Here is a 24,470-nt window from a genome sequence, read left to right as displayed (position 1 = left end):
GACATTGGAATATTCCTATTACAAATGTCAGCAAAACTTTATCTATATTCAGAAAATGTCAAAAAGAACATCCAGTGTTTCTCAATTAAAATCACACATGAATAAGCTTGTTCTCGTGATAAGTCGTTATAAAAAATGCCACGCCATCATTCTCCAACAACTTGCCGTCAGTTTCTTCTTCATGGTTTTTGCGTCAGTGGTAAAGTTTTTCCAAAATTGGCATGTTTTCGTTCAGCAAATTTATTTTCAAAATATCAAATTGCACAATTTAATGGTCAACGGAAATGCAGCTAGCGATGACCTTCTTCTTTTCATCACTTCTTCCTCACTAGCTGAGTCAAGCCTCACATTTCTGACCAGTTTGTCACCAAATAACCTTTTTCCAGTGCAGAGGAGCAACATCTGTTTCTATAAAGCAGTTCTCATATTTCTGTGCAGCAGGTGATTGTAGGCCCATTGATTGAGCAGTTGATCAACCGGCTCATGCCTTCCCCTTTGCTTGTTTGCTGAATCGATCCGCCTGCACCGGCAGGCATAACAACAGCCCCAACCGCGACTCAGCAGAGCTCGCTGGCTTGCATCCAAACACTCAAACTCCAAATGACAACTGAGAACTCCCAGACAGAGATGAAACTTTAGAGAAGACCTAGCTGCTCCCTGTCTGTCTGTTAGCATCAGCAGCGTGTCGCTACAGCTGCTCTCTCCTCCTCAAGATTAAACTCTGATACATTTCCTCGGTTGCTAGCCCCTTACCATGATAGCTCCCCTGGAGACTCCACATGATGGTACATGATGATATTATAATCTTCTGATCCTGTGAAAAGCTCCCCTGTTCATTGGATTTGCTGTAATTGCTACAAAGTGCCAAAGTATGATGGAGTGTATTTGATGTGTCCTTAGAGAAAAGCACACACACACACACACAAACACACGCCCATGCCCAAACACACACATGCATGGTTATGTTTGTGGGGACTTTCCAATGACTTCCATTGGTTTCTACAGCCTAAACCTTACCCTTATCCTAACCCTATCCATTACATACCTAACCCTAACCCTAACCAAAACTCAGTTCACACCTTAATCCTAAATCTAACCCCTGACCCAAAAACAGGGTTTCCCCTTGTGGGGACCAGGCTTCGGTCCCCATAAGCAGCAGTGGGTCCCCACAACATAGTATGTCTCAGGAAAATAGTCCCCACAAGGTATCACAAACAAAGCCACACACACACACACACAGATTACAGAGGAATCCTCGTGATGCGTTTGGAGCCACCGCCGGCCTGGGGAGATCACTCATCTTAGTGTTTATTTTTAGTGAGATTATCTCTTTATGTTTGTCTCTTTGTCAGTCTATCTCTGTTCGCAAAGTCTTTTCCTTCATCGCTGTTGCTACAATAACATAATAATAAAGTTATCCATAAGCAACATAAATAAAAACAATGCTGGTTTTGAATGTTGGCTCTTCATAATCTGGAGTTTGTTGGTTGTGCTGCATGTTGGGCTGAACAATATGGTTGGAAAAAAAAATTATTTAGTGGTTTCAAATCAGTCAGTAACAATGTTTATTGATTAGGTTTTTTGTTTAAAATATCCAAAATGCTGTCAAACTGGTGAGGTGACCTTTCCTGTTCTAGCCACAGTTTTAACTCAACGCCAGGTTGTTATTTTTCAGCAGTGATGAGTCACAATGGCAAAACCACATGCTACTCAACAGGTAGTTGCTATGGAACCAAACAGAAAGTGAGTTAGTTGATGCCACCAAGTTTTCTTAGCTGGATGTGAGAGGCTGAGCAGCTAAAACAGGAGTGGGCAATCCTGGTCCTTGAGGGCCGGTGTCCTGCAACTCTTAGATGTCTCCCTGGTCCAACACACTTGAATCCAACAGCTGAATCACCTTCTAAGTGCATCAGTCCTGCTAATGACCTCATTATTTGACTCAAGTGTGTTGAAGTAGAGATACATCTAAAAGTTGCAGGAGACCAGCCCTCAAGGCCTGGAGTTGCAACACAAGCTATTATTGCGATAAAATTCTAGGTTTATGTCTCCCACCTGTACTTATAATTACTCCCAGCTCCTGTTCAGATAGTTTCAGGCTAATTCTGCTGGAAGATCATCTTAAACATCTCGCCTCCCTGAGCTGCATCTGAGCCCACAGCGAGCAGCCGCCTCACACACACACACACCCACACGCCCCCACACCCACACACGGTGATGCTGCTCAGCTTACGTCGCCTTTTAAAGCTCATCAGGCTCTATACTTTACTTCAGAAAATGGCCAACGTGGAAATAGTAGCATCAGGAAAAAACAAAAAAACAAGGCCATCTTCCAGCTCAGCACGACTCAGTTAAAGGACAAACTACCACAGCTCGTTCTGTCTCTGCTGCACATGCAAAGGAGGTATCAAAGTTTTTGCAGGAAAAAGTGAGAAATCGGAATGGGTCTAATGTTTTCATACACCGACATTGACATTCGGACTCTGAAGCGGCTGCGTCGGAACTGAAAACAAAAACAAGGTGGGATCAGGGTCGTTGGAGATCACAGGAGATTCTCCATGGTGGAGTATTTCCACAGAGCAGAGCAGTAAGAACAGCCCAGATCTGCTGCTGCTGCTGCTGCATCTCAAAACACTTTATCTCTCTCTGCCCGGGCTGCTGCCTCCTCTGAAGGGAACAAAGCTATTAAAAACTGCACACATGCTTGCACACAGCGGCGCATGCTGAACGCTCAGACCCCCCCTGTGCATGCAGTCATTCACTCGGACCGGCTGTCAAATTGAGATTGTGGTGCTTTTGGACCCTAGGAACTAGGAACATTTCTTCCAGAAATGTAAAAAAAAAAATTGATAGCAGCTCAGGAGTGACCTTGAGGATCTGTCTTATTAATCTTAGTCTGCTCAGAAAATCGGCTTTGGACAGAGAGAAAAAAAACATGGTAGTTTGGTCATAGAGAAAACCCACACTGATGTTAAAAAGTATTTGGCCCCTTTCAGATTTACTTGAAGTGGTCAGATCAGTACAAAATATGAATGATATTGATACTAAGTTGGCATATGATCCGATATGATATGGATTGATAGTAAAATACCAATACTTTATTGGTATTTTTATTTGGTATTGTTTCTCAACTACCTCAAAAAATTGTTCAAGCAGGAAAAGATAGATACCATTATGTTTTTAGTCTTTCTGTTGTTTCTGTTTATTATGTTAATATGTTAAAGGATTTTGCAGACACCAATAAACTCCTGTCCTAATTCTGTCCTACGTTTTCACAAAACATTTTAAAACCACAGAAACACCTGCAGGTCAGAAATTTCTTTGTCAAAGTTGAACAAAATGTATCAAAAGGCTCATTTGTTCAGTCATTTTCACCATGTTATTTATGCATTTAGAAATGTCAAAGTTCCAAACTAAATATTTAATTAACAAGATAAATATTTAGTTTACAAATCAAATAATAAATTTTTCATTCATATTTTCTCCATGTTAATCATTCATATATAGATGTCAGAGATCCAAACTACTTTAATTCACCAGCAAAATGTTTAATTTACTATCTAAATATTTAGCTTTTAAATGAAATTCATTAGGAAGATAAATATTTAGCTCAGACCTATTTAGCTTGACAACTAACTATTTAGGTTAGGTTTAGAGTTAGCTTTTGAATTGAAGTACTTTGGAACTCTGACATTTATAAATGTATGAATAGCATGGTCAAAATATGACTTAAAAATTAACATCCACATGGTTTTTCTATACAACAGGCTAAATAAGCTAAATTATTGCCGTTATTTTTTTATGCTAACTTTACAAACTCCACCCCAGGAACCTGCTCTGCCCTGGATATTTGTGACAAAGTAATGTCTGATACCAATACATAAACTTTTAATGTCTGAAGACGGCTTAAAAAACACGTTGAAGTTCTGATATTCATCTCCCGTCTTTCTTTTCCTTCCATTGACATAAATCGTCTTCTCCGAGACCTGACTGACTCTAATGTCCACATTTCATTTGTAACACATCTGGGATTTTCTCTCCTCTTTCCACATTATCTGCCATGATAAAAGAAGCCTTGGATCCATGAACTCCCCACAGAGGAGAGACGTTTAGGAATCCACTGGATCAGCAGCAGATCAAACTGTAGAGCAGTTAAAGGATGACGACTCTATATCACCGTCTCTCCCATCTCCCACCTCATTCCTCCACACTCACACAACTACAGGTTACTATGGAAACTGTTTCCCTCCCTCCTCCTCTCCTACTTCCCATCCTTTCTCTCCTTAGTCACTGTTGCATTGCTAATCTTTTTTTTCCCTTCGTTCATACCAATAATTCATCCTGTTCATCTCTATCTCCCCATTAAGAAGCGACATTTTATCATCGACTCCGTCTACAGAGTTGTTTTAGCTCCTTTCTCCACTCTGCTTCCCTCACCAGCTCCTCTACCTGACTGTCCGCCCCGCTGAACCCAAACGAGGGGTGCTGGCTGGCTGACTGGAAGGAAGTTGTAGGAGAAGCGAAGGGAACCGAAGGGATGAGGCCACGGTCGGAGGTTCACCAAAACTCATCCGTAGGATTATCTGACGCTCGGATGATATCGAGATCTGGACAGATTAGCCTCTGTTCGGCAGACAGAGGTCAGCTGCAGTTACGGCCGACGTGGTGATGAAGGATGATCATTTCCTGGAAACGAGGGCCTCAGAGTGGTGAGAGAGTACAAGAGAGTTTGTTCTAAGTTTGTGTTATTTCTGCTGTAAGTACATCAATGTCACAATAAACAAAATAACAAAGTGTGGCATGTGAAAAAACGGTGGAGATTTGAATCTAATTTTAGATCCTAACTTCAAGTCCTGACAGCATATTGTAACAGACTGAATGTTCTGTTTTGGTGTTTTCAACAAGCACCCTCATATTTACAAAATCAAACAAATTTGCTGCCAATCAACTGTGCTACAATTTGTTTACCTGCATAAACATGTCACAATTAATTTATGTCTATTTTGTTTGACTTTGTTCATTTTGGGGGGGGTAGGGTTGATGTCTGGTTGAACTCTGAAAACCTTTTTTGCTTTAATCTTAGGAAATATAACGTCATTAAGGAACATTTTGCTGCACAAACCAACACAAACGTAACACAGTTGACTGCAACCATATTTGGTTTGATTCTGTAAATGTGGACTGGCTAGTTGACGTCTGGTCAGAATCCAGGAAGTAGACGATAAAAGAAAAAGAGTATTAAGAAAAAACAACAACTTACAAACTGGGAGAAAAACTTTGCAGGGAGCCAGGGAACACGGAGCAAACGGAAAGAACCGCAGAAAGAGACGTGGTTAAAATCTGGGAGAGTGATTTCTGACTGAGTGCAGCTGAGAGGAAGGAGGAGAAGGCAGGCTGAGGGAGAGATAGAGACACACAGAGAGAGAGGGATGGCACAGGGACGAAAGGAGAAGCAAACTAATACATGGGGAAACATTCATCTAACTGTGACAAAGAATAACTTGATCTAACCTCAATGAATACTGAGAATGACTGATCAAAAGTCAAGACAGAAACAAAGATTAATCATGAATAAACAAACAAGCTGAGATCCTGACGCTCTCAGCTCTCTGTGTTAGGTCATGTCATGCTATCTGCATTGCTTTTATTTATTTATTCTCAATTATTTTTCATTAAAATCAATAAAAAGAACATACAATACACAACTCACTGCACACACACACACACTCATCTATACACTCAACAATACAATACTGGCAAATAAGCTTTTTTAAAAATTACAGTTCACCAGTTCCGGCCCTTCTTATGGCACTTTCAGCAGAAAGAAATTTCAATTAAAAATGAAGCTAAATAACAAACTCAACCCCCACCTTCCCATCTCAGCTGGAAGTCAAGAAAAAACAACAACAACATAACTCTCACCGGATATGTACACCCACATCCATAACCAAAACAAAAGATCTCTGACAGGCAGCTTCAGTTGGAAAGAAAACGTTGCCATTTTTGGTAAAACTTTTGCTTTTATTTACTTTGAACCAAACCAGAGCACTGAGTGTCCAACAAGCGCCAGAACCCTATTGTACAGCCAAGGACATAAAATGACCTCGTCGGTTTCTCAGAGGTGCATTGTGGGGAGATCTGAGCTTCACTATTTGCCATATTTGACTTAGCTTCTAGATCAAAGTTAGTTGTTTTTTTTTTTCTGCTGGGTGTAGGAGCGCTCACCTCTTTTTTTTTCTTTTTAAATCACAAACACTTTCATCACCTCCTCATTACTCGGGGCACATTTTCAGTTCGCTGCGACTTTGAAGCATTAAAAGTTGATATTTGTGAGGATCTGATATTATGAGGCTGCTTCACTTTCATGACCGACAGCCGAAATCTTCAGTTTCTCTTTGTTATTTCCAGCATCTCAGCAGCTGGACTGTAAACATGCAGCTGAAACCAACCACTGTATTTCTGCCTCGTTCGTTGAGTTGGCAGGAGGACAATAAACCCATTTTGACATTTCATACTCTCATATCAAAATCAGTCTGTTTAATACTGTTTAACTTAACTATCGCCTAAGTTAAATGGCGATGGTTACGGGGACTAAAGAGTTTGATTTAGTGGATATATGATGATCAAATTGCTTAAATCTTGCATATGAATTGTTTTAAGTTGTTTTTATACAGAATTCACACTCCTATTTCTGTTGGTTCTTTAATTCATTAAACAAATAATATGTGTATGAGCTCATATTGGGTACAAAAGCACCTGAATGAAAATAAACATGTGGTCAATAAGTCCAACAGCAAACTGTTTGTATTTGAAGGTTGCAAGGCTCATTCTAGTTAATCCCGCCATCTGCCAAAGTGCCTATGAGCAAGATTAACATGTTGCCCAACAATACTGCCAGTTTGTGTGTGGATGTGTGAAGCTGGTTGTACGCTGTACAAGCATTTTGAGCCGTTGGTATGAACTTTATACACTCCTGACCAAAATCCAAGTCTTCACACTTTGTGCAGGTGGATCAAACAACGTGGTGAGCAGAATTTCGGTATATAAATAGAAGGTATTTTAGATAACTACTGCACAGTATTGTATGTTATTGTCTTGCCCTTACTGTACCGTATTGTTCTTGTTTATTATATATCTTAATACTTTTATTTTCGTGTGATGCTTCAATGCCCTGTCACTGTGTTGCTGTGAAAACAGTAGAGAACATGTCTATTTTATACATAGCTCCCACAGGACTGAGCCGCCATCTTGGTAGGCAAAAGCAGCACAAATCATGATGAGCCATGATAATGGCTTTGAGTCCAACAAAAAGAACGAATAGACACTTTTGATCCACATGAAACAAAAATCACGATCTGTCACGATTGACTCGAGAATGTGGCTTGTTTATCATCGTCACAGCAACTGTCATGACAGCTAGTTACGGATACCTATCAAGATGGCTGTCAACTACAAAGGTTCCAGAAGTGTGACGACACAGAAGAACTATTCTACTCCTTTCTTCATTTTTACTTCAAAATTAGACATCGATACAGGGTGTCAAACTGTCAAAGTCAGAATACAGTACACTGACTTCATCAGATGAAGGTTCATGCAAACACCAATTTTCCTGGTATCAATAATACAGATGTTCACTTGTTCTGAAACCGAGTCAGAGTAAAAGACCCAACTACCGTTGAAAACCAGCAGTAAAAAATAAATAAAATAAATAAAAGCCTAACTATACAGCGACAACATTCAGTCTGATTAAAAAAATGTCTGTGGACACCTTATACGCCTTATGGACTGATTGATACAAGCAAAATTTGAACATTAGGGGACAAAAAGCTAGAAGAATCACCACCTTCCAGCATTCTTCAGGTGAATCTCTTCATTGTGTGCTTCCACCTCTGCTTTTGCTCACTGCTTCCCAGCCTTTTTAGTCCCGGCCTGTGAGTCAGAGATTAAGGTGAACCTGGCTTCACCGGGCTCCGGACAATCAGCCGGGCTGCCCACAATGCAAGCGGCCACTGAAGCGTGTGAATGGGGTCAGGCTCGGAAGGTGGGAGACGGAGCGAAGCCGGCCAGAAAGAGAAAAGGGATAACTATTCCTGAGACGGTCTCCTGCGGCACGGCGCTGTCTGAGGACCAATAACGTAATCTGCCTTCGATTGACTCTGCCTTCTACGGCTACTTAGAGCCACCAAAGAAATCTAATGAATAAGGCAACAGTGTTTTTCTCCAGAGAGGCTTTGAATAAATCAGGGGAAACACTTCAGTACTGTTGTGCTGCTATCTAAGCTACAGAATAACGTTTTAAGCCTCTGTGGCAGGAGAAGAGATATCCCCCCCCCCAATACAGTTTTTAATGGTTGACTGTGTCTTCACAGTATTCCTGAGTAAACTGCCCCCCACCACCCTTCTCCTCTTTTCAGGACGTCCATAAACACATTTCTGTTATCAGTGCTCCGGGATGGAAGGAACTGTAAACTAGATATGTGGCAGAACGTTTCCATATTCATGCAGCTGCTTTGAATTCAATTAACAGGGTAATAGATACACACTCACCCTCTCCTTCCAGGGTTCTGATTCAAAATGTGGTGGGTGTGTGTGCGTGTGTGTGTGCATGTATGCGTGTGGTGTGTGTATGTGTACGAGGTGAAATATGGTTCATAGCTGCAAGGACACATATAGAATTGGACATGTTTTAATCGTTTTTTGCACTTCGACTTGACTGCCAGGTCAAATTGACCCGAACAGTATCTATGTAAAAAGTAGACGGAAGCAGGGGTGCAAATGTGTAAAATGAATAATTTTCAAATTATATGTAGAGTGCATCTATTAAGACAAATAGAAAAAGTTTCATGCAAAAAAAAACACTTCCAACTATTAAAAAAAAAAAGTAACTTTAAAACGGGTCAATTTGACCCGCAACATAACAGGAGGGTTAACCCTTCTGTTATGTTCGTTTCTAGGGTACAGCAAAAATGTTGGTGGGTCAATTTGACCCGGGGAGTGTTTAATCATGCAATAGTGTCAGGAATCAAAAAATTCCTCCAAAACATTTGTGTATCTGATTATTAACTCCAATACTAACCATTTCAATCAATATTTGTGCAATGATGTTTTTTTATTTCTCAGAAATTAAGGATCAATAATGACAACTTACTCATTTACTCATTTGGACATAAAAAGTGGAACTTACATTTTTAATGTCCACTGAAAAAAACCTAGACACAAAAAAAAACTATAATTTCCTTAAAATTGATCTTTGGAAAAAAAAAAATTATATTACACTTTTTTTTTTCAATGGGTGATCTTTATAATTGAACTTGAGATACACAAACTGTTCTGGGTCAAATTGACCCACTGAGTAAAATCAAGATAAATGAGTCATGCAGAGAGTATTTATGTTTTCCTCCATTTCTGCTGAGTGTCACTCAGTGTGGGTGGAGTTTGTCCACAGGAACAGAAAAGGTTCTCGTCAAAAGTTGAATGAACACCTGCTTTCTCGCAGTTTCCTAGTGAAGTAAAGAGAATAGTGAGAAAGTGGGCTTGCGTGTGTATCGGCATGTGTGTGTGTCATTAAAAGCCATTTGTATTAAAATAATGAATGACTTTGAGTAAGGAAGCATATTTACATTTGTCAGCCTTTCTTCTTGCCACATATGCTGCCATATTGAAAGAGGTCTAAACATGAGGAGATGGAGGAGATTTTGTGGATCTTTAAAGTCTTTATGTTTTTGATGTGTGTGTGTCGCTTTTAAAGCGTTCCCACTTTGTATAGTGTGTGTGTGTGTGTGTGTGTGTTGGGATCAAACATGTGGAATTAACAGAGATCTACCAACTGCTGCTTGGTAAAGAAATTTCAATACTCTGAGCGCCTCTAAGATAATCGGACAACCTTATGCTAAATTAGTCAGAATGTAGGTCATGCTGTCAGATTCACTATCAACTTCAGGCAATGAATGAACATTAGAATACACACAGAGTATTTGCTTAATGTTCCATGAAATTAATTAATGCTATGATTGGCTCATTGGTAAAAATATCTGAGTGACAGTTGTGTAAATGTCGTGCATATTCCCAGTATTTTGTGGCATGTGGGAGCCATGACAGTTCTGTTTTAGAGAGATGGAGGATCCTCTGCCAGCTTTAACATGTGGTAAGAAACTACTTCTTTGCTCATTCTTTTTCTTCTCTTTTCTTCCTGTTTTAACACATGAATCACATGCAGGGTTCCCCTAGGTTTAATCTTTGGTCCCCTCTTATTTATTAATACCTGCGTACTCCTGCTAGTTCAGATTAACTACCACAGCTACACAGATGACACACAGCTATACGTTAAATGTAGACAGGTGACTATGAACCCATCCAAGCACTGAACAGATGCTTAAAACAAATCAAAGTGTGGATGTGCCAAAACGTTCTACATCTGACAAGAAATAAAACTCTGGTCATTATCTTTGGAGCTAAATAAAAATAGGACCAAAATACATTAAACAACTGATGTTGAATCAACCCTTCAGGTCACTCTGGCCAAACATGGAGAAGCAGCAATCAGATTTTATACTCCACTACAGGAACAAACCTCCAGAAAACTGTAAAACAGCTGAAACGTTGTTCTTTTAACTCACTTGAAGGGACTTTGGCAACCTGTTTAGAGTTTAATTTGATTAATAACTGGAACATTGATTCAATTTTGTCTGCGTAACACCTTTTCATTACATCTCTATTTTGCTACTGTTTTTTTTTTTTCAACTTGTTGGTGATATGAGCTACAATAAACTTGACTTCATGATGAAATGCATAATACTTGTCACTTTGTACATGTCTCTTCTCGAGTTTCGAACACAGTTAAATCAGATCTGAAGTGATTCACATTCTGGAGCTGAACTTGTGAAGTAAAGGGAACAGAACAATGGCTTCTCCTGCGTCTGACAGAGGACAGATGCTGCTCAGCTCCAACTCCTTGTTGCAGACAGTAAGACAATAAAAAATGAGGAAATACAACAAGATCTGTTTCTGCTGCGGCTCTATTAGGAGAAATGCACCGGGTTATGCAAAGAACTATGGTCTAATAAGACAGAACCACTCCTCGCAGAGTCACTTTATCAGCAGCCGCAATATATTCTCAGCTTCCTCTGTGGGTGCAGCTCAGCTCAACAACTTCGACTTTTGTTTCCCAGAGAACAGGATAGTATTTAAAGCAGAAGGAATTTGTCATTTCAAATACAGTAGAGATCAAGAAAACCAATTTACCCTTTGGGTTAAAAGTTTAAACGTTTAAGAACTGTTGACACGTACAACTCAGAAGATTAAATTTTTGTCATAAGTTTGACACTCATTTCAGAAGGAGAAACTCTTATTGCTGGGTTTCAGACACGGGACCCGGATGACGGGCGAAATTCAAATGGGGGTCAGGAAGTGGATTTCTCCGGTTCAAAACAGAGCAAAATGGATCACAACGAGTACGCTAATGCCCTAAATAAGCTGGAACAGACGAGGACTTACCCAGCGATCCACATAACTAACTATCTGGTGCTGCAGACCAGACGAAAGCTTTCAAAATCCTGGAAGCACATGCAGTAATTTTCTTTCAGGTTGGGTCAAACGTTTAGGATCAAAAGAAGCTTTAAATGGTTTCTGCCCGGGCGAATAGAGAGTTGTGCTATTTTAAGTTATTAGTCTGTGGTATCAATGCTATCGCTAACAACAAGCCCCATGTTATTTCTATGTGCTTGAATCTACTTGTAGCTAATTTATTTAGCTTCTGTAAACCCAAATTTATGCTGGAGTTGTGTGTTGATGTTGAGTCATACTGAACTTCGACAATGCAGGCCAGCCATTCACAGTGATCTACAGGAACCAGATTAAAACATGGTTCTACCAAGCTACGGCGTAAAAATAATATATCTTTTATCATTTATATGTATGGTAAATGTAAGCATTTACCTTACATATAAATGCTTGTCTTTCTAAGTAGCTGTCCAGTAAAACATCCGAAAATACAATCTAAGCAGTGGATCGTTACCTGTTAGAAAGCGGGCGCAGCAAACTCTGGCATTGTTAGTTTCCGCAGCTCCTGTTTTTAGCTGTAGATTGAGCCACTTTTCTCCTCTTTTTTTTGGCAAGTTTTTAAAAATGATCTCCCTTGTGACCAGCTCCCTTCGAAACACGAAAATAACGTTAATCTTTCTCTCTATTAGAACGGCTAGAATGACCCTACAGGACACAGACTTTAGCCATTTGGATGCCGGATCATCACAAGTAAACGGGCTGCATTTACTTCCTGACCCCCATTGCGTGACGTTGGTGCCACGTCATCTGAAACCCAGCAATAGATCCACTGCACATAAAGTGAAACATCCCAGGACGACGTTTTATTTCATAGAAGTGGAACAGAGAAAGGTGCAGCAGCAGCAGGGATGACCGTCGTCTTCACAGGACTGAAATATCTTCCTCTACCTGTAAAATCTAGGACTTCCTGAAATGACAACATTGTTATTTTTTGTGCTGTACTTGTTGAAGCAGTTAACAGCATCGTCAGCTGCTACAGCGACGATTTTAGGTTTGTGATTTCTTTGCCACCGTGTGTTTCCAGAACAAGGACCGGCGAGTTCACTGTGGAGGTTGGTTCATTAAGGCGCTCAGTAGGAGCAAACACAGCAAGTAGGGCGAGAGGTTCACATGTGAGTGGGAGCAGTCGGGCTCCTAGTGTGGGCGGCTGATTAGGGAGTTATAACAGGTGTTCTGGGTGGGCGTGGGGTCAAGAGTTGACTGAAGGTCAGTGTTAGCCAGGACTCTGCAGGGCAGGAAGGAAGGTGCAAATCTCTGACATGATCTTAGGGGGAAGTGATAAGCACAAGCGCAACAAGATGCGATAGATGTGGAAAAAGTACTCGTAGCCGCTTGTAGCCATGACAACCATTTCTAAAAAGCCTCCTAACTTGTAATTGAGGCCGTGGAAATGATCTGAAAGCAAATGTTTGTTTCCGTCTTTCAGGACAGGTTGACATATCGAGAGAATAGGAAACGTTGTTTTCTGTTCTCACTTTGACGGATTTATTTCCAATTCTTCTGCTTCGTTTGGACGTCTCCTTTCCCCCTCCCCATCTTCCAGCCATTCGGAGTAGCGTTGGTACTCAGACCTCCAATCCTCTGCATATTTGTCTGTCCTGTCTGGTTTATTAGCAGCTGTGATAGCGAGCGATGGCTGCTCTCCAAAAAGCACTCAAGGGAGGCGTTATGATAAACCGTGTCGCTGAATATGACAGACAAAATGAAGAGCGTTTTTGTTTGGATTTTTGAGCTGAATGATAATGGATTGTAATCACAGAGAAAGTGACACACTGTTTCCATAATGCCTTAAACAAGAAGAGCCAGGAATTGCAGCAAGGCTGAGGTTTTGTTCTGCGCCTGAAAGCGATGGAACAATGGACAGAGCTCAGAAGGCGGAGGAACAAAAGACTTTGCTCCATGGCAGCAAAAAAGGGGGCAAACTAAAATAACCTTGATAAAATCCACAACCATGTGTCTACGGGACAGTCATGCCTTGCAGGAGTATTGCTTTGCCTTGAACTTTCCTACAAGAACTTTCTACACTAGCTTGATCCGATGTGAATCACTGAGTTGTAGCTCTGTCTGTATGTTTAGAGATGCTGCTCTAGTTGTAGATGATCTTCCAACCAAGACTCTAACGGTTCATCCACACCAGCCCTGTTTAGTCTGCATTAATCGAACTCTGGTTTGTCTAGAAAGTCCGGTTTGTTTGGGGAGGTGTGAACATGCAACCAAACTCTGATGGGGACCAAAAAAGAGAACTCTAGTCGTGGAAATGAACTTCGGTCTCGGTTCGGTTGAAGTGAACTCTGGCGCGGTTTGAATGCAGATGTAAACACCAAGTGGATCGGAGACCACTCCAAAAGCAGAAAGTGGACTATAGTGCAGGGCATTCTGGGTAAATACAACCAAAACAAATGAGTGTGTCTAGCGCTAGTGGGAGAAATGGCTGGTGGTCTTTTACCAACGACAAACGAGAAATCTTTTCAGTACGAATTATAAATCAAGTCATCTGAGGCAGATGTTTAGCAGAAGTAAGAAACACATCCACCTGCAGCTGGGAGTAAAGGTCACAAAGATCCAATATTTTTCACCACTTCTGCCAAAAATTTGTAATAAACTCACAATTATGCATTAATGCAAAAAAAACAGCAGGGATTTGTTGATTTTGTCTGAATTTCCACAATAATTCGCAGAAAAGTGGAAGGACTGATTGATGTGATTTGACAGTAAACAGATAAAAACTGCACTTTTTATCTGTTTTTATCTGATTGAGAAAATAATGTTTATCTTAAAGGTTGTATTTATGTGTCCCTTCAGAGCCTAGACGGCTGCACAAAAGGCTGTGGTGGGCCAGATTTGGCCCCCGGGCCTTGAGTTTGACACATGTGCTATAAATTATGGATATAAACTCACCTTTTTAGAGCTATTTGTGATTGATAATAACTGGAACATTGATAGGATATTTGATGTATGTTATCTTGATGATTTTGATGATGGCATTTGACAAAATTCACCGTTTGTTGCCGTTTTCATAACTGGTTGCTGTGTTGTGTGTTCATGGCGTGAAGCACCTTGACCTGCCTCGTTGCTGATTTAAGCTCCGGCTCCTCGAATCGAGACGCAAACTTCAAGTCAAAGTTTCGTCTCGGTTTTCCAGATTAAACCTCCACTTTCTCTTCTTTACTTTCTTTTCTCAGCTCCACACCGTCACCTCATCATCCCCCCCCCCACATTTTCAAACATCGTACCTGAGCTTTAATTTTTCTTTCTGGTCTCGCTTTCCTTTGTCTGTGCGGTTTGACAGAGTGACTGATGGTGGTCATTACTGAGCTCTGACGGCTCCTTATCAGAGGAAATTCTCCTCAGCGCTCCGTCAATGTCACCTGGAAACCGTCGCTCAGGTAATGGTCTGCCCATAGCGCTGGGATCTCTGTAGCAGCTCAGACTGCAGGGAGGCCACACCTCACCGTTTCACAAACAACAGGAAACAGACACTTGGACACAATTTGGGGCGGATTTTATGTTCTGTCTCACAATAAGCGACTCCGTCTTAATGTAACAAAAGCCCTGCAGCTCTAACTCTTCCCCTAAAAACTCATCTTTAGGCAGTCTGGGGAAAGCATTCACCCCCCTTTTAACATGTTGTCCATCCAAAATTGCTCCATCCAAAGTGTTAGATATTGGTAAATACAAATATAATCAATGCAACGGAATATAAAAAAAAAATACTGTAATTTGGGTAGAGTTGGGTAGTAATCACTTACATTAGTAATTTTTTGATAAAAACAATGTACCTTTAGGAGTATTTTGACTGCGCTATACTTACTACTTTTACTTGAGTAATTCTTTTTATGAAGTATCAAAACTTTTAGTTGAGAAATTCTGAGTAACTTTACAGAATAAAGTCTGTTTGAACCAAAAATTCAGCAGACACAGAAATCCGTTTTTGATACATTTCATAGTTTCTGTATTGAAATAAATTAATTTAGATTGTTTTTTGTCTAATTCTGCTATTTTGGTACCTATAGGAATCATTTTCATTTTAGTCTTAAAATATCAAAATTGTCACACAACTTTATATTTTGGTCGGTCCGATGACAATTTTTTTTATATTAATTTACTAACATTTCGATTAGTTACTCAGCACTTTTGTTACCTTTTTAACAAATTCTATTTTACTCTTACTTGAGGTACTTTTTACTTTTACGTGAGTAAAAATATGCTGAAGCAGTGCTACTCTTCCAAAGCTTCAGACTGACAAAGACTAGTTCATAAATGTGACACGGCAGAACAACTGTGCATGTTTTCCAAATCATTTGACACATAGAAATCAAACAGCAGGTAAATGAGGTCACTATTGTTTGATTTTGTCTCAACCAACTAAACGATTTGTTAATTCTTAGCAAAATACCTCAAAACTCAGAAGTTTCACCAGATATTCTTTCTTAGATTTGGACAAACAAACAAAAATACAAATAATGTCAAAAGGATACTTCTTTGTTTTTTTGTCCAGAGAAATAAAGGTCAGGAACAGAACAGCTGGATTTCCATCCAGAGAACCTGAACTCCAAACAAAAATACGTCGACGTTTGTGTTTGAGTCGTGAGAAACCATGAAACACTTCAGCGGTGCTGAATGTTGTCATTCCCGGCGCATTGATTGCGACACAGTCCTAATAATTTGCGTCCTCTCTTTCTGAGCGCGTCCACAACGTCCGCAAACATGTTCCATAAATTATGAGGGCGGACGACTAAAGAGATTGCCTTTCCTCGCCGAGCCGAACAGAAAGTGTCTAACAAGAGGCGATGCTGCAATCAATTTGGGATCTTGCAGTAAATCTTGCCGAGGTCCCAGCAGCCCAGAACAATAAGTTAGAGAGCCTATAGCGGTGAGAGGTGGAGGGTGTGGGGGGATGGGAGGCCCTTCAGGCTCAGTTCAGACTGGAATGACTCCATCCGGCCTGCTGATTCACCAAAGACCTGCTGCAACAATCAGCCAGAGCAGAGACACCGAATACGCGGTCATAAAAATCTATCCTTGTATGCAAATACGTTATCAGCGCCCCTCCGCCCCACAGGTTTAATATGTCCATACAGCTCTCCCTTATTCATGCACTTGTAAAATATAGTAATTAAATTCAAACCATCACGGTATTTAGGTTTTTGTTGCTTCCTTAATTTAATTATTCCTTCCTGATGTCATCACTTGTCTCCTCTACAACAGATACCATCACTGACCTCGTGTCTGTCTCCTTCATCCCTTGTCTTTGGTGTTCTCCACTAAGTCATATGGTCAAAAAAAAGCAATATATATTAGTTGTAAAAAATTACAGATCTTAAGAAGTAGCTGTATTAGACCAACCTGTTGCCTTCCCCTGTCTGTCCTGATTCTTCCTCTGTCATCTTCTCTTCTGTCTCTCCGTCCTCACAACTGGATGACATGAATTTTGTGTTAAGTAGGTTAAAAAAATACAGCAGTAAAAACCACATAAAAAAAGAAACTTTAATTTAAATGATGTCCTTGTTGGATAACAGTTACTGACTGCACACTGCATCTGATCTGACTTATTGGATACATCACAACAACAAACTCAGGCCGGTGGATTCTATGCTGACGCAGATAAGGAGCAGAGGGACTGAGTCTTTTTCTGATCAATATCAAGGAATTATTGACTTATAACAAGCCTCTATATTTTTCTGAAAAGTTACTTTCAAGTTAGTTTGTCTTATTTCAAGTGTATTAAGACATTTATATTAGAATCTAGACCAAAAACTACTTGGTAAGATTTAGTGTTTTTGCAGTGTGTGTGATCATCCGCATACCAACCTGCAGGGAAAGATGCCGCTAAAACTTCATAGATGCATGTTTTATTAATGTAGCTTTAGGATTGATATGAACTTAACTGCTACAGTAAACAACACCCTGAATGATTTGTAAGCACACAGCGTGCCTGCTCCCCATAAACACCTTGTAAGTTTGGCTACAAGACGTTTTATTAGCCATTAATAAACTGGACTCTGTTAGAAAACAGGAGTTTTATGGAGGACATTTCCAGGGTGGATATTGATCTAAGGAGCATAAAACAAACTGCGGTCCCTCTTGGAAGTGTCGTGCGAACAGTTGAGCGGGAACGGTTCACCTCATTTCCCCTCAGCAGCCCAGAAACGGATTCTGATCACATCCTGGCGGAAAAAAAACAAAGCTCTCATGGGGGAGCAGGGACATTTATTGAAATATTGCCGCTGATTACATTGCTGCGTAGTTGTGGTGATTTTGTTTTTTTTTGGTTTTTTTTGTCCGAGCCAGTGGTTCCTAGGTCAAACTTCAGGACTCTGAGTCCAATCGGCCGTCTGACGGATTGGGAGGCAAATTGACAGGTTTCCTATCGCAGCGAGCTGCAACTGCGCTGGATCTGAACTCACTATGGGTGTGTGTTCATCTGTGCATGCATATGCATATGGATGTACGTCAGTTGACACCTGTGTCAAATGATGGGGAGGGGAGGGGAGAGGCAATCCCAGCAGCAACCCATGAGGCTGCTGCTGCTGCTGCTCACGCTGCGGTTATGCAACCCCTGCTGCAGCCTGGCGAGCGCGCTGTCACAGCCTGGGAGCGTGGGATTGGGAAGTGTTTACAGTGACTAAGCCTGGTGTGCCAGGCCGGGATTGGACGGGCCTCTGGCTATCACTGCTCACACGCAGAGTGATGAGAACAACATGAGTGCCATATGTCAACCAGCAGAATCAGCCCCGAGACTAAACATGACCAACCCCGGCCCAGGATTAATGTGACAGCTTCCCTCCTCCGTGTCAGTCTGTGTGTGTGTGTGTCTGTGTGTCTGTAGCAATAAACATGAGTTCAATGAGAGCTACAGTGTGTACAAGGATGACAGGCATTTATGTTTGCGCAGGCATCTGTGTTGTTGTAACAGTTACCATCTGCCCTCTAGTGGACTCAAAAAACTACAGCCTGGGTCTCCATCCATCCATCCATCCATCCATCCATCCAACCATCCATCCATCCATCCATCCATCCAACCATCCATCCACATTTCTAGCAAATAAGATAGCAAGATAGCAAAAAGACAACTAACAAAATAGCTAGCAAGAGAGTCAGCAAGATAGATAGCAAAATAACAAACAAAATAATAGCAAACACAATGACCAGCAAAATAGCTAACAGGATAGCCAGCGAGATAGATGGCAAAAAGCAAACAAGATGATCAAGATAGCAAAAAAGATAACTAGCAAAATAGCCAACAAGATAGCCAGCAAGGTAAATAGCTAAATAAATAAGATTAACAAGATAGCTAGTAAGATAGCTATCTAGGATTCTGGAGGACCAACTGACCACTTTTTCTCATTTTCTTCTTCTACTGTGCCCTAATATGCATTATTTGCTGTTATTTCACTGTTAAATTTATACTTTTTTAAAATTTTCCCCTACATGAGCTACATCTGGTCTGTCCTTCTGTTGTTGCTGCGGTGCCTTCCTGGAGGAGGGCCTCAACTGAGATAATACCATCAATGAATCGTTCTCCCTCTGCTGCCATTAACATTTTAGTTTTCATTAACATAAAGCACTCCTGCATCAGGTCCTCTGTTTCTAGTTTGTGTCTCTGCTCTGTCTTCTCAAACCCCCAGAAAATTGTTGCAGGAACCCGACGGGACAAATTGGAATGTGTTTATGACTGAACTGAAATTACTTTTTTTTTTAAAAAATTATTATTATTTTTATTAAAGCGCCTCGAGATGACATTTTCTGTGATTTGTGTTGTAGAAATAATCTTAATTGAATTGCAATTACACTGAAAGACACAATGAATAAAAAGAGTTTTAAAAACCCTTAGAATGGCCTCCTAACCCAGTGGTTCCCAAAGATTTTCTGGGACCCCCTATGGATCACAATACCCCCCAACCCCCAAAGAAAATCTACTGGGCACACACATCGTTCAACCAGACATAAACCTATACAGACATTTTGTTTACAAACTCCACTGAAGTTTATTTCACACGTCAGGTTGCAACAAAACACACTTCAAACCATCTTTACAGTGAAACACTTTTGTGTAAGTGTTTTTTTTTTTTTTTTTAATTCATTCATACCTGTGCTGCCTTTTGTAAGTTAAGCTGGGCCAGCAAGGTTGAAAACCGCACTAGAACGCCCCCTGGTGGATATTTTGTTATGTTTTGATGACGCTAAAAAAGGAATATAGATCCAAGATGGTGGAACGCGTCACCGAACAGTTCACGTTAAGCTGATTATCATCCTAATACGTTGTGTTTCAGACAAGATTTGTTCGTAAGTATTGGTTAATTGTAAAAGCAATAATTGTCTCTTTGTTTTATGTAACTGGTGTAAATAATTGTACGCTGGAGTCAGTTAGGAAAAGCTTTTATTTTTAGCTAGCAGCTAGAATAGCTAATTTGCTATGTTCGTTGGCTAATACTCAGTTTTGTATGTTTCAGTTTACGATGGCCAAAGTGATGGCAGTGGTCAGAGGCCACTCTTCAATAAACAAGTAGAAAAGAAACAAGTTTGGTTATTGGAGCGTCGTTGTCTGGCTGTCTAGCTGCTGAAAACTGGAAATCTCAGGGCGAGGACAGCACAATACCGCTTCCTGCGCCACCCCTGCAATGGCACTGCGCCCCCTTAAGGGGACGCGCCCCACACTTTGGGAACCACTGTCCTAATGCATTATCTGGCTGTGATTTTAGACTGACTGCGACAGATGAGTTTTCCTGAATGGCCTCGTAGTTAGCAGCTCGAACAGGAAGTTGAGCAAATTCAGGGACGATAAAACACGACGGACGGCGTCTGGTCACAGCAGAGGTCGTCAACACACACTGAGAATGTCAGACTGGTCTGACAGAGATAAGCTGCTCTGTGTTTGGTCTCATAGAGATCAGGATACATGGCTGCAGTTCATGTCTGACATCTCTGACCAATGCCAGCGTTCTTCTTTTTCTTTGCTATCTTTGAGGTCACGCTGCACCTTCTGCTGAGGTCATGTCACTCAGCTCCGGATCTTTAAAATTCAATTTTACATTTAAGATTCCTCACTTCCCCTCATCCTGTCTCAGTGGACACTCAGTAGAGTTTAGTCTTGGCCAATCATTCCATCCACATTGAAAAGATCAAAGTTGCCTGTATATTTTCCTTTCCTTTACATGTACTTTTCTTGACCCTTTGTGATTTTAATCTATTTTTCAGTGGATTTATCTCAACCATCATAAACTGCTCCCTGACTTCCTCGGCATGGTTTAGAAACACAGTAATTTGTTGTCTTCTTTTTTTCAAAAATCCACCCTACATAGGCTATCTGGTTTATACGGCAGGATTTTAAAATTGTTGGCATATTTTAAAAACCTGAGACAGCCCACACCCACACACCACGATAACAAGACAATATTGGGTGTAAAAAGAAATTACAATAATTAACATGAAATTAGATACAACTTTTTCTTTTTAAATTGCTACCATCTCAAAATGTGAAATTACAAACCTCAGTTTTCTAATGTTTCATGACTGAGAAGGAGCAAAAATCAAACAACATTCTTTACATGCTGTTCAGAACTTAGACCGTAAAATTTGAACGAATGAGTCAGTGAATCTGATTGGTCGGTAAACCAAGGCCCTTCAAACAGCCTGTTCCACTGTTATGGGTGTTTGCAATTAAATGCGTGCTCATATTTTTTTTGACTCACTGCCATTTCTTCTTTTTGCATTTTGAAGATCCAACAAAATATAACCGTTTGTTTTTTTTTTCGCAAATGCAAACTTTTTTAAAAATATGTCTTTGCGAAGTCAGAGGAGAAGAACATCTCTCAACTTGTCAATAAGTACATAAATAAATGAATAAAATAAAATAAAAAAAAAGTAATCAGACATTGTCAGTAATGTCCGAGTGACCGACATGTTTTCACAATCGCTGCATCTTCTCACTGTAAACTATCATTCTGACAGTAAACGCTCAGAACTGAGGCAGATACAAATCCAAAATCGAAATTAGAAACTTATATTTGTTTTGACCTCAACTGATTAAAGCTCATAGAATTCACCACTATGATAAGAAAAATAAAATAAGGTCACATTTAATTTATTAAAATTTAACTGTTTACTTAGGCTGACCTCCCCCTTTTCAGATTAAAATTTCAAACCGTGTATGATCTTACCTGTATTGTTATATGAAGTTTATGCACCTGTGATTTTCTTTTAGCATTCAGTTGTGCAAGACGTCCTTGTTTCTGCCTCGTTCTCCTTTAATCCTTAAAAATCCGGATTTCAAAGACGAGAGCGACCTTGAACGGTTCTAATCCAGCTGTATTTTCTCTATTTTCCAGTTTATTCCCAGTCTTTTCAATGCGTAGAAGAAGAGCGCCTTTTGCGTCTATTGGGCTCAGCACTGCCCCCTATCAATGAGGCACGGTACTTTCTGCCTCACCCTTCGCATTTTACGCTCCACGTTTAAGGCCGTTCAGAAAGAATACAAATGTCACACACATTCATTCAAATTTAATTACCATACATGGTTTTGTACAGCATCTATCAATACACTGTATAAAAGGTCAAACCGTAATGTTTTATCCCCCCTGATGATGCATTACATGCTAATGTATCACAATTTCTACTACTATCAATAGAGATTTCGATGAAACAGGTTTATTATTTTACCTGAAACATTCTACCAGTATTCAAAGCTGCCCTTTTAGTTATCCACAATCATTTTTCTACTTCAGGTCTTCACTATTGCATATCTCTAGGTATCTTTTTGTGCATAATAGTTTGTTCCTCTATATTTAACACTTTTATTTCTGCTGCTGCTTTTTGTTATTTGATCAGTAAACCTATTTCCAGTAGAGACCTCATTGGTACCTATTGTGTGAGCTACACACTAACAAACTGCTAGGTTAGCTGGCAGTTGTTTTGCTTATAGATGATCTATTAGCAAAGGTGCATTTTGTTACTGTTTTACCTGTAAATATGGTCAAATTGATCAAGGTAAAACGCCACTAGATGGCCACAGTTATCTCTTCGTGCTTAGTTAAAAATGACCATCCTGAAATTAAACCAAAATCTCAAATCCTCTCATTTAAGTATACATTTATAAATGTAATGATCTATAAATTTATATTTAAATATAAATTAAATATATATCAATTAATTGATATATATTAAAACTTTCCATATTATTTCATTACTCATCAATCATTTGCTTACTTAAACAACCCACTCTATGGAGAAAATTGTTTCCTGAATTTAGGAAACTAAAACTACATCAAAATCCTGCGTTATGCGATGATAATAACTTCTCTACAACTTCCTATAACCTGTTTCCAAGCAAAACCCAAAGGTTTAAAAAGCCTATTTCTATGTTCCTTAAGAAAAAGGTTCATTGGATCCTTTGTGATTTTAGATTTCACAGTTTATGTTTAAGGTTACTCCACTAGCCTGAGTTTTCTCTATTGTCAGATGGAGCACAAAACAAACCCACTCCCCCCTTCATGAACCTCCTCTCACCTCTTGCAGGGGCAGGAAAAAGAGCTGATAAGGATTTCAAGAGAAACTCCTAATTCTTCTGCTGCTTCATTAGCATTTGGCTCTTGTATCATGAGATATGTTTTAGTTTCATCTCATTTTAAAATGTGGGAGTCTTCTGTTGCTTTACTTTTAAAGTTGTAACTTTGTTATCATGCACTAGTGTTTTGCCAGGGGGCTTCATATGGTGGTCAGTTGGACCTGGTGGGGGTCGGAGTTGCAGCACCGCTGCAGCTTCTGCCTGTTCTCCCCTGCTGAGCTGCTGCAAGCTGCTGTGAGCAGGAGTTGCAGCTCCTCCCTGGTGCTTCATTGTTCTCTAGTCTAAATAAACATACTTGTTGCTTCCTCCTGCTTATTTTTATTTGCAACACTCTCTCCTGTTTTTTAAAATGTATTGCTTATTTTTATTTGCAACACTCTCTTCTTTCTGTAGTTGCTTTTAATCGTGTCTTATTACAGTTTAGTGTTGATTCTCTACAAGTAGCTCCTCATGCACCAGTGTCACACAAAAAGATCTTTTTCCCAATAACCAATAGTTATTTCAGGCTTAATGTTAACCATTGATAGCAAATTGTGTAAATTTAGCAAAACTTCCTTTGTTTGATAAATTTCCATTTCATTCACTTCATCTAATTTGGGATGGGATGTCTCATTATAAGACTCTGGTTCACTCAGAGCTGATTCTAATTATACTCAGGCGTTTTGTTTCTCAGGACAGTTTCTGGCCAAATGTCCTTCTTTTCCACAACACCCTGAATTATTTGATCTTAGATTTCCTCTTCTCCCTCTAAAACCTCCTTTTTATAAAATATTCCTGCTGAAGCTTTTTTTTTAATGTTTACTACCTTCTCAGCATGGAGGGAAATAATTCACATACTCGTCTAATGTTCCAGTTCCCAATTCTATATAAATGATTTACTCATATTAACCCATAATTTACTATCCATTTGTTCAGAAGTTTTTATTTTCACAGGGTTCTGCCTTTCAATAACCTTCCAATCTTTACACTGCAGTTCATCTTTTGATTCACACTTACTGCTGTTTTACCCATTTTGAACAAGTTAGTCCAGTTCATCAACACATGGGATGTTCTAAAACTGGGATTTTTATAGCAGGGTAACAATTAAAAAAAATACCAATTGTAGTAATTCTCATTAAAATATTTCTGAAACCGAACTGAAAAAAGAAGCAAGTTTATAAACAGTGTACAGAAACAATAAACCCCAGAAAAAAACACTAAAGTAAAAGCAAAACCGTAATAAAAATAAAAAGCACAAGAAACTCAAAACAAAAAACAACAGTAACAGAAGTTGTACCATTATGGTCTGGAAAGTTGTCTCTTCACAGGTCCAAGCTTCTAGTTGTTCACTTGTCAAAGCGACACTTGACTT

The 24,470-nt window shown here is 39.8% G+C and overlaps 1 long non-coding RNA gene across 1 annotated transcript; it reads right to left on the bottom strand.

The window, feature by feature from the left end:
* Nucleotides 1-296: 296 nt before the first annotated feature.
* Nucleotides 297-20,146, bottom strand: LOC114148346 (uncharacterized). The gene is made up of 3 exons (XR_003596256.1): nt 19,647-20,146; nt 18,177-18,181; nt 297-307 (listed from the first exon to the last, which is right to left on the bottom strand). It is a non-coding gene; the product is annotated as an uncharacterized LOC114148346 (long non-coding RNA).
* Between the last annotated feature and the right edge of the window lie 4,324 nt (nt 20,147-24,470).

Source organism: Xiphophorus couchianus, chromosome 7 (genome assembly GCF_001444195.1).
Source record: "Xiphophorus couchianus chromosome 7, X_couchianus-1.0, whole genome shotgun sequence".
NCBI classification, from domain to species: domain Eukaryota; kingdom Metazoa; phylum Chordata; class Actinopteri; order Cyprinodontiformes; family Poeciliidae; genus Xiphophorus; species Xiphophorus couchianus.
This window is presented reverse-complemented; position numbering and strand designations above follow the sequence as displayed.